The sequence below is a fragment of the Rhineura floridana genome, chromosome 5, assembly GCF_030035675.1.
Source record: "Rhineura floridana isolate rRhiFlo1 chromosome 5, rRhiFlo1.hap2, whole genome shotgun sequence".
NCBI lineage: Eukaryota > Metazoa > Chordata > Lepidosauria > Squamata > Rhineuridae > Rhineura > Rhineura floridana.
The window spans coordinates 13,911,505-13,925,022 of NC_084484.1; the positions used below are offsets into that span (position 1 = coordinate 13,911,505).

The 13,518-nt window shown below is 40.0% G+C and overlaps 1 protein-coding gene across 1 annotated transcript in view; it reads left to right on the top strand.

Moving 5' to 3' along the window:
• TDRD3 (tudor domain containing 3) overlaps positions 1-872 on the top strand; it is a 110,684-nt gene extending 109,812 nt beyond the window's left edge. Inside the window, exon 14 of the mRNA XM_061629959.1 lies at positions 655-872. The gene's annotated coding sequence lies outside the window, so the exon portion shown is untranslated. The remainder of the gene's footprint in view (positions 1-654) is intronic.
• Positions 873-13,518: the final 12,646 nt, after the last annotated feature.

A 13,518-nucleotide genomic window follows, 5' to 3' on the forward strand; every position in this document is an offset into this window, starting at 1 on the left:
CTAAATATGCTCAGAGATAGCATTGCCATCCTTACCCACGCAATTTTGCTGGAGTGCAAAATATGGGAGCAGGGCAACTTTTATGAGTTTCAGAAATACATGGGATTGTACAAAGCTGGAAAAACACAAACTGTATTGTGCTGTTAGAAAATTATTTAGGATGATTAAACCTACACCAATGCAGACTGGTTGCACTAGCGCAATTAAAGAGTTGCTCAAACACTTGGAAACTGTTACATCTGTGACCCTTCAGATGCTGCTGTCCTACAGCTCCCGTCATCCCTGACCATTAGCCATGCTACCTGGGGCTTATGAGAGTTGGAGTCTAACGACATTGGTTGGGCACCAGGTTCCCAATCCTTGTTTAGGAATTTGTTATAACATGAATTTGGGTGGTGATTTTTCTGTATAAGGTTCTCCTATAAAGTTCTTTCTTTTCTCCTAAAAGAAATGCTTAAAGATCCATCAGCTGTGAATCTTACCTCATCAAGTCAAAGTAGCTTTACCTGAAAAAGATAAAATAGTTGTTTGAAAATTGCAGTGTTTTCAAGCCTGTTTTATGCGATACATGCAAATTTTGTTGATTTATCAATGGAAGATAGAGTGCAAATGGTGGGAAGATCTTCATGTTACCTTTTTTTCTCCTCACTCCAGGTTTTGGGTTTTTTTTGTGGCAAAAGTTCTCAATGTCCTCTTCAGTGCTCAAGATGTCTACTTTGTCTGAAGGATGGCACTTTGGCAAGGCTGATACAAACAGGGAGTACAGAATATATTCACCAGAGACATTTTTTTAAGTTCTATGAAGCTAAACTTTTTACTCACGAAAGAAAACGATTGTTAATATTGTCATCAATAAAAGCCACCATGCTCTACCCTGTCCTTGCTTTGTGTTTTTATACTGGTTAGCATCATCTGTTTTGCTTATTGTACAAACCATTACTGAGTGCAATCTTAATTCCTCATATTTTTTGTGTATGGTAGACATTGTTTTCCGGGAGGACATTATTTTCTGTGGTGGTATATTTAGACTGAATTATTTATTACCATTATTATGACTATCATAATCATCCATCAATGTTTGGTGCTTTACAGAGTACAAGAATAAAAGTTCCTGCCCCAAGGATGGTACAGTCTAAAATTTGACACAGGGGAGGGAATAATGATGTGGGTGAAGAGGGAAATAATTTGTTACTGTTTCAGTTATTTATGCTTAGGTTTGATTACAGACTTAGTTGCAGTAGGCCACAGGAACTAGGAGGTGAACCAAAGCCTTACTGCCAGGTAAGATTAGAGACTCAATAGGCCTTTAATTTTGACCCATAAATGTTGCTTTTCCATACCACACCTAGATTAGCCTGGATTATCTCATTGTTGTTTATGGCAGTGCCCTCACCTGCAGTCAATATATGAAGAGATTTCAAATTAGATTTGTGAAACACAAATACAAAGTAGTATAGACATTCCAAACCGCTTAAAGTGTACTGAAATATGTATTATGCTTTGTGATTGCATTTCTAGAAATCAGATCACATTTTAAATGCATATCTGCATAGTTCATACATCCTCAGGAGGGCTGCATGTCAGTGGTACATCACATGCTTTGTATGCAATAGGTGTCAGTTTCAATCCCCAACGTCTCCAGGGGATTTTTTTACACAACTATAGAGAGCTGCTACCAGGCAATGCTGAACTAGATGGAACAATGGTTTGACACTGCAGTTTCCTACAATCATTCTTAGTTTCAGCTAATTGTGTAGAAATTCACTGGAATTGAGCTATAAGCACTTAACACACATTTGGACGCATAACATGTCACAAAGATGGTATGATAGCCACTGAACACTCTCTCCAGTGGTCTCATTTAATTTCCCTCAATGTTCTAAGAACATAGACTACTCTTATCACATCATGAAGTCCCACCAGGTTGCTGGGTCTAGGGACGTGATGCCATGTTGGCAGTTCAAACTATGTGCCAAATGTGCATGGCAAAGGCACATTGCTTCATAACCACACAATTCCATTCCCTGAAGATTTGCCAAAGTCACGATATCTTTTGGAGTCTATACAATACCTTCTTTGTTATCTTGATTATTCAATGTCAGCCTTTGGTGATATCTAGTAGGCAGAATTTACTTGTTTTTCCTGAGCACTCAGTTTATTTTATTTATGTAAGTATTTATATACCACTTAATTACCAAAGTTACTAAATGGTTTTATTTCTTGCTTTGATAGCAAGTATTAACCTACCCTGAGAATCAAGATATTTTAATGTTCTCCTGCTTTTAGATATTCCCTTGGGCCACTTTATAAATGCTACTTTGGTGCATTTGCACTGTTTTGTTCAATTCTAACAGAAAAAAATAACAGCAAATTATCCATTAAACTACACCTTTTTCAAAAGACAACAAAGGCTGAGACACAGCCTTTTCCATGTAATGGTATTCTATACTTTTCTTAGCAAGAAAAAGGTCATACAGGAGTTAACATTTCATAATATAATTCCCCCGGTAAAGACAAACTGACACCACTTTAGTTTATAATCCAAAATTTGTTCTTAAGCTGAAGTTACTCTTAGGCTGCAATCCTATACACATGTGCATGGCAAAGGCACATAGCCCATTTAACTAAATGGGATTTTTTTAAGTAGACGTGCATAGGATCACACTGTTAACCATTGAAATAAGACAGCTGAGCAACTATTTTAGATGGAATTTAAGTTACAGTGCAACTGTTTACCTTTATCTGCCTGTAGTCTCAGAAGGTACAAGACATCCAGAAATTAGTTGAAAGAGACTGTTTAGATCAGGAGTGGGAAACCTATGGCCCTCCATATATTGTTACACTAGAACTCCCATAATCCCTGTCCATTGGTCATGCTGGCTGGTGCTGATGGAAGTTGGAATATAGCAACACCTGGAGGGCTATAGGTTCCCCACCCCTGACTTAGATGAAGCATAAAATCAAGAAGCTAGCAAATATGTCTCAATCACGACAGTTCCTGCATGGAAGCTACTAGAAAGTATATCTTGCAGGCATGTTGTTAAGACGCCAAAAGTGTGGGCTGATCCACATGTTAAGCAGTCTATAGCATAGCAGTCCCTGGACACAACCACCGAGTTAATACAATGAGAAAAGATTAAACCATCTACATCCATAAACCAGGAACCAGGAGGTAGTGACAGGATGCTGTAGCAATGTCCAGAGGGCTTAGTAGAACAAATTGGTTCCATTCAAGTTGGAATCGGCTCATTGAAACCAATGGACTCCAGTCCTCATAGGTGTGCCTTCCAAGAATTCCAATAAGAAAAAGATTGTGCACAGAGCTAAACCCATATTTTCCACTCTAAAGAGGTCTGGTTTCTTTTGTCATTGGAACTGCTGGGTGGATTGGACTATAGTTTCACTTAATCCAATATCCTGCTTCAAACGGTGTCTAGTCAGAGAACTCTATGAAACTTTTAAGGTGGACATGAAGGGAACAGCATCTATATGGCACTCTGAGATATACAGCTACTGAAAGTGGGGTTCCATTTAGTTACCATGGTTAATAGCTAGTCAATAGCTAAATGAATTTATCTTGTCCTTTTAAAATGCCATTTAAGCTAGTAGTCATCACCATATGTTGAACTGAGCTTAAAAAGTCAGTTATGCATTATGTGAAGTAGTACTTCATTTGGTCTGTTCCATACCTACTACAAATCAGTTTCACTGACTTAACCAAACTTCTAATTATCAGAGGAAGGAAAAATTATATCCTCTTCATCCATAATTTTATAAAACTCTATCCTTCCTGCCCCAGTTCTTCTAAAGTCCAAATGCATTTCCATATAAGGAAGAAGCTTCACTTACTTGATTATTTTAGTTCTCCTTTTCTATACCTTTTCTGGACACACAGTAATTCTTTTTGAGATTGAAGTGCCTGCTATCACACAAGGTATTCCAACTATTAATGTGATGGCATTTAATCCTGGAGAGCCACTGCCAATCAATGTAGACAATACTGAGCTAGATGGACCAATGGTCTGATTTGGTGTAAAGCAGCTTCCTATGTTCTGTGTATTTGTCATTTGATTTTATTTCCTAATCACTCCTGATAGGAAATTAGCCTTAGATGATGCTTTCACTGAGCTATCCACTCTGATCTCAAGATTCTTTTTGGTTTCTCACAGCCAGGGCAGCCCACATCAGTGTATATTTGAAGAAATATTTCTTGCCCCAATGTGTATGAAGCTGTACTTATTGACCTTGAATTTCATTGTTACCCAGCCACTCCATTTGGTGAGATCTGTTGGGACTTCCTTATAATCTGCTTTTGGATTTCACCAACCTCAGTGATTTGATGTTCTCCGTCAATGTGACAACCTTGCTGTTTGTCCTGACTCTAGATTACTTACAGCATAATCCTGTGCATATATACTCTGCAGTGAGTCCCACTGAGTTCCATGGGACTTACATGCAGATCAGTGTGTATAGAATTTCAGTTTTATTAATAATTATTAAGTTCTAATACATAACCTTGAGGGACATCTGTTTTTTACTTTCATTATGAGAACAACTTTTCAGAAAACTTTTAAACTTTATTTAGACTAAAAATATTATATAAAACAGTTGAGATAATAGCCAATAAAGAAAAAAAGAAAGGAGGAAAGTTACAGCCACTTATACAAGTACAAGACGAGATCAGTTATATGAAAGGAGAGAAAAGTACAATTGTACTAAATCCATAAAAGGATATCTTTTTTCACAATGGTTATATTTTCTTAGGAGTCTTTAATAAGAGAATGTCAAAATCTTTTCAGTATATGCTTCACATAGAATGCTACAAGGTTGCCCCTATGGGTATGGTTGATTCCAAACAGTGGCCCCCATTTCCCCACAAATAATACTTGCTATACCCTTTGTTCCCCTGGCTTTCAGTTAGTGTATCAAGGCCTATGGAATGGCATCAGGTTGATATAATGGATTAAACCCTTTCCCCACTAATAATGGTCTTTGCCACTTATTTGCTCCCCAAAACATTTTTTTCTGGAGTTGCTCCTGCCTTCAAAATTGTAAGAGGCTTAATTAACAAGCTTCCAAATGTTCAATTCCTATAACTTTTCAGTATACCAGTGTGGTTTACAAGTCTTTCATTCGTTGATGGGTTAAGTTAGTCAGGCTGCCAGCTACAAGTGGATTCTTAATTTGTCTATTGTAGAGTTGGGACAAGATATCATTTTATTATTTGAAAGGTGATGCATTTCATGTGATTTTGAAGAATGACTTTGGGGAAGTGCAATAGTGTGCATAGTGTAATTACACTAAAGTGATGAAATTCAGAAGAAGTAAATTAATTCTTAATAGCACAATAGCTCTGGGTGATGCATCTTGAAGAGATTTGGCTAAATGCAAGCCAAGAAGAACTCAATGCTGTTAAGCCGAGACTGGCATGTAAGTAGAAGATGAAAGTATCAGACAGCCCCTAATGCGTTTACCAGTTTTGGTTCCCCTGCCTCAAAGAATAACATGCTTTTATTTTTCTGAGTGGTGAAATATTTACATAATGTGAAGTGTAGAAATTTAATCAAAAGCAATGGACTTTGACATCCCAATTAGTAAGATGAATGCCACCTGCTTTTTGTGTAGGCTAAGTTTATATTTTCAAAAGAACCAAGAGTGTGTATTTAGAAATGTACTTCAAATAAATTATGCATGAAGAACAAAATAAAGGCCACGATCCTGCAAGACCCTCCTATGTGCACAGAGTGATGGTGAGTGCTACTGCTTTCATTGGGTTGGATCAAAGGGGACTGTACCACAAGTGGAAGGCACTTCTACTGACACAAGGGAGGTCCGCAGTTTCTGTGGATTTCCCTCTCTAGCTGAAGCCTTCATTTCATATTCCACATTGGAGCAACTTTTCAGGAGGTGCAGGGCCTCCACTGAGGAGGAAGGGGTGGAAAAGTTGCATTTCAAGAGCAGAAGTCTGATTGCAGTGGTTAGGAGTCAATCTGCTGACTCCACCAATCGTCTCTTGTGCCAGGGCTGTCAGACATAAGGATCAATGGCCATGTAAACCCCAAAAAGGTTCATGGCACATCTACTGCTTCCTAAGCATGTGCTTTGAGCCATTATCAGAGGTAGTAGAAATAAATATCTTGGGACAGTAAAGGGGGTTGTTCATCAACAGCAGTACCATTCATTCTGTTTCCTCCTTACAAATTAGCAGTGTGTGAATGTAGAAAGCACAGACAGTAGAGTATAGAGAAAAAACAAAACAGCACCAAATTTGGAATTTGCCAACATATACAGCAGAGAAGGGGAACCTGTGGTCCTCCAGATTTTTGTAGATTACAACTCCCATCATTCCTGACCATTTGCCATGCTGGCTGGGGTTACTGGAAGTTGAAATCCAGCAACATCTAGAGGGCCACAGAGTCCCCATCCCTGATTTACAGGTAGGGATGGAATGGCTACTGGTGATACTGGTCTGAGACAATAGCAAAGTCTAAAAAGACTAAATGGAGAGTATGTGTGGTCTGAGGAGCTATTTAGGGGTGAGTAGGAAGATTTATACAGGCAAGCAGAGATACATGGGGAGAGATATTCATAGTGAAGAATTCAGAACTACAAGGGGTTATTCAGACCTAGTGAGGAGTTAATAAAAAGAGCAGAGAGGCAACAGTGGGGATGGTAGAGGTATTGGCCAGGTGAGATGTGAATGGGAAAGATGGCTGTGATGAGAAGGGTACAATGGCAGGACTAATGGCTAACAAAAAAGACACCTACCAAGTCTAAAGCATCCTCAGTCTTCTTCAATGTGTGTATAGTAGAAACTGGAGTCATGCCCAGTGGCCTCTGCACATTCATTTTCCCTGAAATATTTGAATCTGATCAAGAGTCCAGCTGAATCCAGAAACTTGCTTCTCTAGGGTTTTCAGTCTGGTTGATTCAAATGAAGGCATTGCCTCATTTGCTCTGTTGTATTTTGGCAATGTTTTAAGGGTTTTGTTTTTGTTTTTTGGCAAGTGGATACCTTTAAATCAGTGATGAAGACTTGGCCTAATTTTATGTGGGTCAAGGGAATCCGGAGGGAGAAAAAAACAGATGGGAGGAGGAAATGGGGAAGGGGAAAAACAAAGCAGATGGAATAACAGAAAGCCTCTGCAAGTGACCTCTGACCAGATTGATCTGGCCCTTCTATGTCAGCCCACTGGATATGGAGGGAGAGGGGGGTGTTCAGAAAGAGAGGGAGAAAAAAGGAGATGAGCCTGGGTACATTTGGCTCTGGTCTCACCCACTGCCAGCATGTGGCTTGACAGATCCTGAGGGAATTCTGTCCTTGATGGCATTGGAAGTAGTTCTGGAAGTTGTGCTTTTTTAATTAAAAAAATGACTTAAGTAAGAGACAGGTGTGTTTTAAATTCAACCTTCCATTTTCACAGTTTGTTTCTAAAGACTATGACCTCCAGAGTGTGCCAGTGTGGCTATATCATCCAAGATTGTCTCAGCAAGGGAGCTTGTGCCATTAACAACCACAAGCTCTGCTTTTCTAGGTTATTAAACTCCTTCATGGAGTAATGAAAAAATCACGGTGACATCTCCAAAATCTCATCAGACAAGCAGAAATATCACTGAATTCTGCTCATCATTACAAAAAAAAATGGCAAGCAGTGGAGGCTGGTGGCTCCGATGTCAGTGGGACAGTGAATCCTCTCTGAGTTTTAGTCTGAACTTTCAAGGAGCTGTCCAAGGTCCAATTTCTATGGTAGGTTTCGATTTTTTGTGTGTTGTGTTTTAATACAGGAAAATTTGTTTTGACTTACATGACAAAATGCACGTACGTTTGTTTCTTTGAGAAAGTGATCTAGAAAGGCAGCTGCTTACTTTGCCCTTTTGTTGCCGTAATGATGGGTGCTTGATTGCATTAGAAACCTCACAAAAATCACTCTGTACAATAACATTAACAGTTTATTCATGTGCAGGTTTTCTTAAGTGAAGTTAAAAGGCCTACCATATATAGTGTGATCTTTCTTCTGTACAAAATGTTATTGCTGTAAATGTAACAAAATGAAAGTAACATCTGTTGAAGAATGACAAAGGCCTGGGTTGTTACACCTGAAAGCCACAAAAATCTATACTGGGATGTGCAAAATGATTTTGAGGTGGTGATTTTGTGGACTCCAGCACCCATTGGTTGGCTGAGCAGAATAGATGCTCATGAGCATTCATTATTGCACTTAAGGGAGGTGTCAGCAATAGGGAGTATTCACTATGGCCCACTTCTATTGAAGTAAAAAGTCATGTCATACGGTGAATGTTTGAAGAGTGAAAAATGTTTCTTTTATCTTATATAAAATAACCTCAGTCAAAAATGAAAGTTATTTACAGTAGGTTCAAGGTATGTAACATTCAGAACAGAGGAATTCATCGTAGCAGCTTTGAAAAAGCACTCAAAACTTAATGGATCCAGATAATGATGTACTCCTGAAATTTTTACTGGTCCATTATGTTCATTTGTATTTTATTTCTCTCTGTAACCCTTTATCTTAGAGTGTTGGACTATGACCTGGGAGACCAGGGTTTGAATCCTCACACGGCCATGAAGCTCACTGGGTGACCTTGGGCCAGTCACTGCCTCTCAGCCTCAGAGGGAGGCAATGGTAAACCCCCTCTAAATACCGCTTACCATGAAAACCCTGTTCATAGGGTCGCCATAAGTCGGGATCGACTTGAAGGCAGTCCATCTCTCTCTCTCTCAATGCTTAATATGAAACCAAACAGACTACAGGACTTTTTTCACTGAAACAGTATGTGGCCTGGTAAAATCTCCTTTGATTTCTTTTGGGGGTGAGGGGGGGGTATATCTATACACAATGCATAATTGATGGGATTAATTGTCACATGTATGGACCACTAGGTTAGACTGCTTGAAAATGAATTAGACATATCCATGGTAGGCGGATGTCTCAACAGCTATCACCCATCATAGTTAAATACTGTCTCCATGTTTGGGTACCACACACACACTTTGTTTATCCTAACAGTGAGTAGAGAAGGGGGCATCACCTTAATGCTGAAGCTTGAGAGTTTCCAGCCTGGCTGCTGCTGGAAGCAGAATGCTGGACTTGATGGACTCTTGATCAGATCTTATGGCCCTCTGTTGGATTTCCTGAGTGAACCCTCCCCTTCCTTCCCTCTGTGTTATAACCCCCTGCAAATCACCCCGTGTGGCAATTAGGTTTAGAAAAAAAGTTCCCATTGATGTCATTGAGAAATGGAGCGGGGAAGGAATGGTAGCTGGGGAAGGGAAAAACAGACGGGGATGGCTCTCTCTGCGTGTAATATATTGCATGCAGTACATTGTTTGCATGTAGAATGATGAAGTCATGGGCCAACAGACTACTGAAATAATGAATTGTATCTATGTGACCATATAGGGAAATAAGGAGACAAGACACAAAAGTTGGGCCACATTTTTTGATATAACAAAATCAAGTCTACACTTACAAGAGTTCAGGAGATGATAACCAACCCTGCTATGGGAGAGGGGTGGTGTCAGCGCCACCACTTCCCTTAAGGTGAAGCTGGAAACTGCCCTGATTCATCCCTTCCCAGAGCCTCACAACTTGAGCCAGGTGGTACAGGTTGGCTTCAAAGGTGCTCCCTACCCTGCCAGCAAGTCCCACAGCCCTGAAGGCAAGTCTCGGGACCGCGCTCTTCACACTTAAAGGTGCCTAAGGGTACTCGCAAAACCTTAATTGCCTGTTCCGCACCTACTTGCCACATGTGACCAAATTATCTTGTCAAACAGGTACCACCCACTATGTGATCCCCACTCATATATCAGCATGGGGAGTTAGCTGGGCCAATATGCTGATGAGCAAAAAAAACCCTACTCTGGCCCAAAAGCCAACCAGCAATGCATGCTGAATATGGGACAGGACTGGAAACAGAGGAGGCCAGGGAAAAGGTGGAGCTGGCTCCTCTGAGGTCAGCATAGCTTTATACTTGGCTCCACTGGCCATACTTCCCTTCCTTGAACCACCACGAAAAAGTTGTCCAGCAGCTTCGGACAGGGAGGAAATAGAAGTGGGTGAATGAAAGAGTGTGGGGTGGGTCCTGAGCGATTACTTCGGATGGAATGTGCCCTTGAGATGGGGTGGGGGGTGCAGAGGTTGCTATCCCAGGAGCTATGGGGATCATATCTTGCTAGTTTTGAAACATCTCCACCAGCTGCTTCTGTTTCTGGGCACAATTCAAAAAGTGCTGATCTGTCCCTATAAATCCCTAAATGGGTGTTGGACTCCTATATTCATTCTCAGAGGCTCTTCTCAAATACCCCTACCTTCAGAGTTAGATAGATCATACGGTTTTTTAAAAAAAATGTTTTTATAAGTTCTTAAATGTTATTTTTTTATTTTTAATTGTGTTGTTCTATCTATTTTGTGTTTGCCACCTTGGGCTCCTGTAGGAGGTAGGGTGGGATATAAATGTAATAATTTAAATAAATAAATAACAGGAAACAGGGCTTTTTCAGTTGTGGCCCCTGGTATCTAGAATACCCTTCTGAGAAAGCTGGCCTGGGGCTAAATTTGTTTTCTTTCTGGTACCAGGTGAAGACCATGCTGTTTGCCTATGTCTTTCAGCATGTCACCTAGCTAACTATTCATTTCTATTTTTTCCTATTCCTAGTTTTTATTGTTTCTGTTGTTTGATTGTTTTGTGTTTGCTTCTTTTATGTCTAAGTTTAATATTGCATTTAATTGAAATACAGTATATTACTTAAGGAACTTCTTTGCTGTAGAGCAGCTAAGCATAAATAATATTCCTCTGCCTCTGAAGTTTGAATGTACTCTGGAAAACTTGTAAAATCAGCTTTAAGAGAGGCAGCACAGAAGTGTTCAGCATAGGAGCTTAAAGTTGTAGCAGCGATAGCCTAGTGGAGAGGTAAACTTCTCTCTTCAAGCAAGGGGATGGAAAGCAAGCATGCCCAGACCTAGATATTTAAGTTTAAATTACAACACTAAATTGGAAATGCTAGATCCCTTCCAAAGGCATTTGAACTCCCCAAGCATCTGGCTACTGTGAATAATGCATAAAGAAAAAGACTATTTAAACTTTCAAACACAGGGAAATATCCTAGAGTGTTAACAAGTAATTTAATGGAATAAAAAAAAGTTTGAGGAAATGGACCTAGTTGGTAATTAAGGACCACATATTTTGAAAAATTTCACTTTTAGTAAGAGTTCCATGTTCTCTGGTGCTATGTGAGAAAATGAACATTTGTCCCAAGAGCAGGTGGAGTGGAATTGCACATGAAATATTTAAAGAGGTTGTACTCTATGTAAGCCAGAAGTGACTAACCCTCTTTAGCCAAAAGGCCACACTTGGCCAACATTCCAGGGCTATATGCCAGTTATGCAAATTCTTGCACTCACACACAGGGCACGCTCGCACACACAATTATGAACTCTGCTCATCAAATAACCAATCTGATGATGAGGGTGGAGAAAGAGGCAAGAGAGTGATTTACATCCCTTTTAAGGCACTGGACCCCATCCACACTAGTGCTGTGTCTACTTTAATTCCACACTTGTTTTGCTGATGGTGCCAAAATTGGTGGGGTCTTGGAGGGCCAGAAAAATGGAGGGGCACTAGATCAAGATAATAGGGGCTAGCTGCCCCTGTTGTATGCACTCTTCTCCTGACCCTGATCAGTACTCACATGTGCTACATGCTTGGTGCTTTAAAACAAGGGCAGAGAGCCTTTTTCAGCCAAAAAAACCCGTATTTCTTTGTTCTGGGGGTCTCATGCCAGTAGTAGGTAGGGCCAAGTGGGTGTGGTCACCCTCTCGCATGTGAACACACATATGACACACACACACTCATGCACACATAACCACACAACACCCACACACAATCTGTTTTCACACAGCAGAATCATTCAGTTACACACACATTCTTTCTCTCTGTCTTATGTGCATGCACAGAGAGAGAGAGAGAGAGAGATCAATTGGTCTTAAAGTATTGCCCTGAACAGATGTATAGGAAAGGTCTCATGAAAGCCAAGAATGAACTGGGATGAAAATGGAAATGGACTGTCTTCAAGTCGATTCCGACTTATGGTGACCCTATGAATAGGGTTTTCATGAGGCCGAGAGGCAGTGACTGGCCCAAGGTCACCCAGTGAGCTTCATGGCTGTGTAGGGATTCGAACCCTGGTCTCTCAGGTCGTAGTGCAACACCTTAACCACTACACCACACTGGCACACTGAGATAAACTCAGACAATCTTCTGGGTTGATCTGAATGTATGTTTTTAATGTATGGCTTAAAATCCCACATTTTAATATGACTTGACTGGACAGCCATGTGTCACACCCAAGCAAAAGGTAGCAGCAAAAATAAGAGCTCATGCTCTTTCTAACTTGGGTTTTATGCTGTGGGGGGAAAATCATTATATTTCTTTCTTTTTCCTTAGCATTTTTTTTAAAAAATGCTGCATTTGCACAAGCTCTACTTTTTACTTATTTGTTTGTTTGCTTGTTTGTTTTTTTAAAAACACATACTTTAAAGGAGCAGGACAAAACTGAGCTCCTCCTTTTTGATATATGAAGGAGGACATCGGTATTATAGCAAGCATCCTATCAGCTCTGAGAACCATTGCACAGAGGACAGCTCCAGTTTTTGTTCTGTTTCATCAGCTATTAATAAAACACTTATGCCTCCATCCATATGGATCTTGTAACCCTCCTGGAGGCTTCCCCTGAAGCCATCATCAGATGGACCACCCTGTCTGGAACCAAGAATTTTTTGATTTTACATTACATTGGCTCAGTGTTTCTTTACTTTCGTCTCTCAAAGCCACACACAGGAATGTCGTTGTACTGACACAAGACAGGACAGGCAGATATCTTCAACAGAGAAAAAAAACTTGGGGATTGGGGCTGTCATCATCTGTTATATGCTAATTATTCATTCTAGGGAATATTGTATTTTTAATTCAAGATTTTCCTCTGACTGAAGTATTTTTCTTTAAATGGCAGAAATAGTACATAAATTTGTCTGACTGATTTGTGAGACACAATATTATTATTAATAATGTCAAATTATGCCGAGTGAATCAATAAAGCAATGGGATCATATCAGGCCAGAGTCAGGTGGAAATGAGAGAGAAGGGTCTTGCTTTCAAGTTCATTTATCCTGAGCTAACACTTGCTGAACTTGTTTGTCTCTTGAATGTTTACATGTCCCTAAGGTATACAAAGGTTCAATGGATTTAGAAGAATCTGCAATATATTTAACACATCTCAGTGTGCTTCATTCTTTTCACTGTCTAATTATACAGCCATGAGAGTGGCTGTATATTATAGCCAGAGTGGATTTTTCACATTCCACAATCTTAAATTGAAAATACCCCCACATGCCATTCAGCGGAATAAAGCCTCTCCTAGCAACTCTCAGCATCCTTCACAAACGATGCTTCCCAGGATTCTTTGGGAGAAGTCATGACTGTCTAAAGTGAAATAAAGGTCTG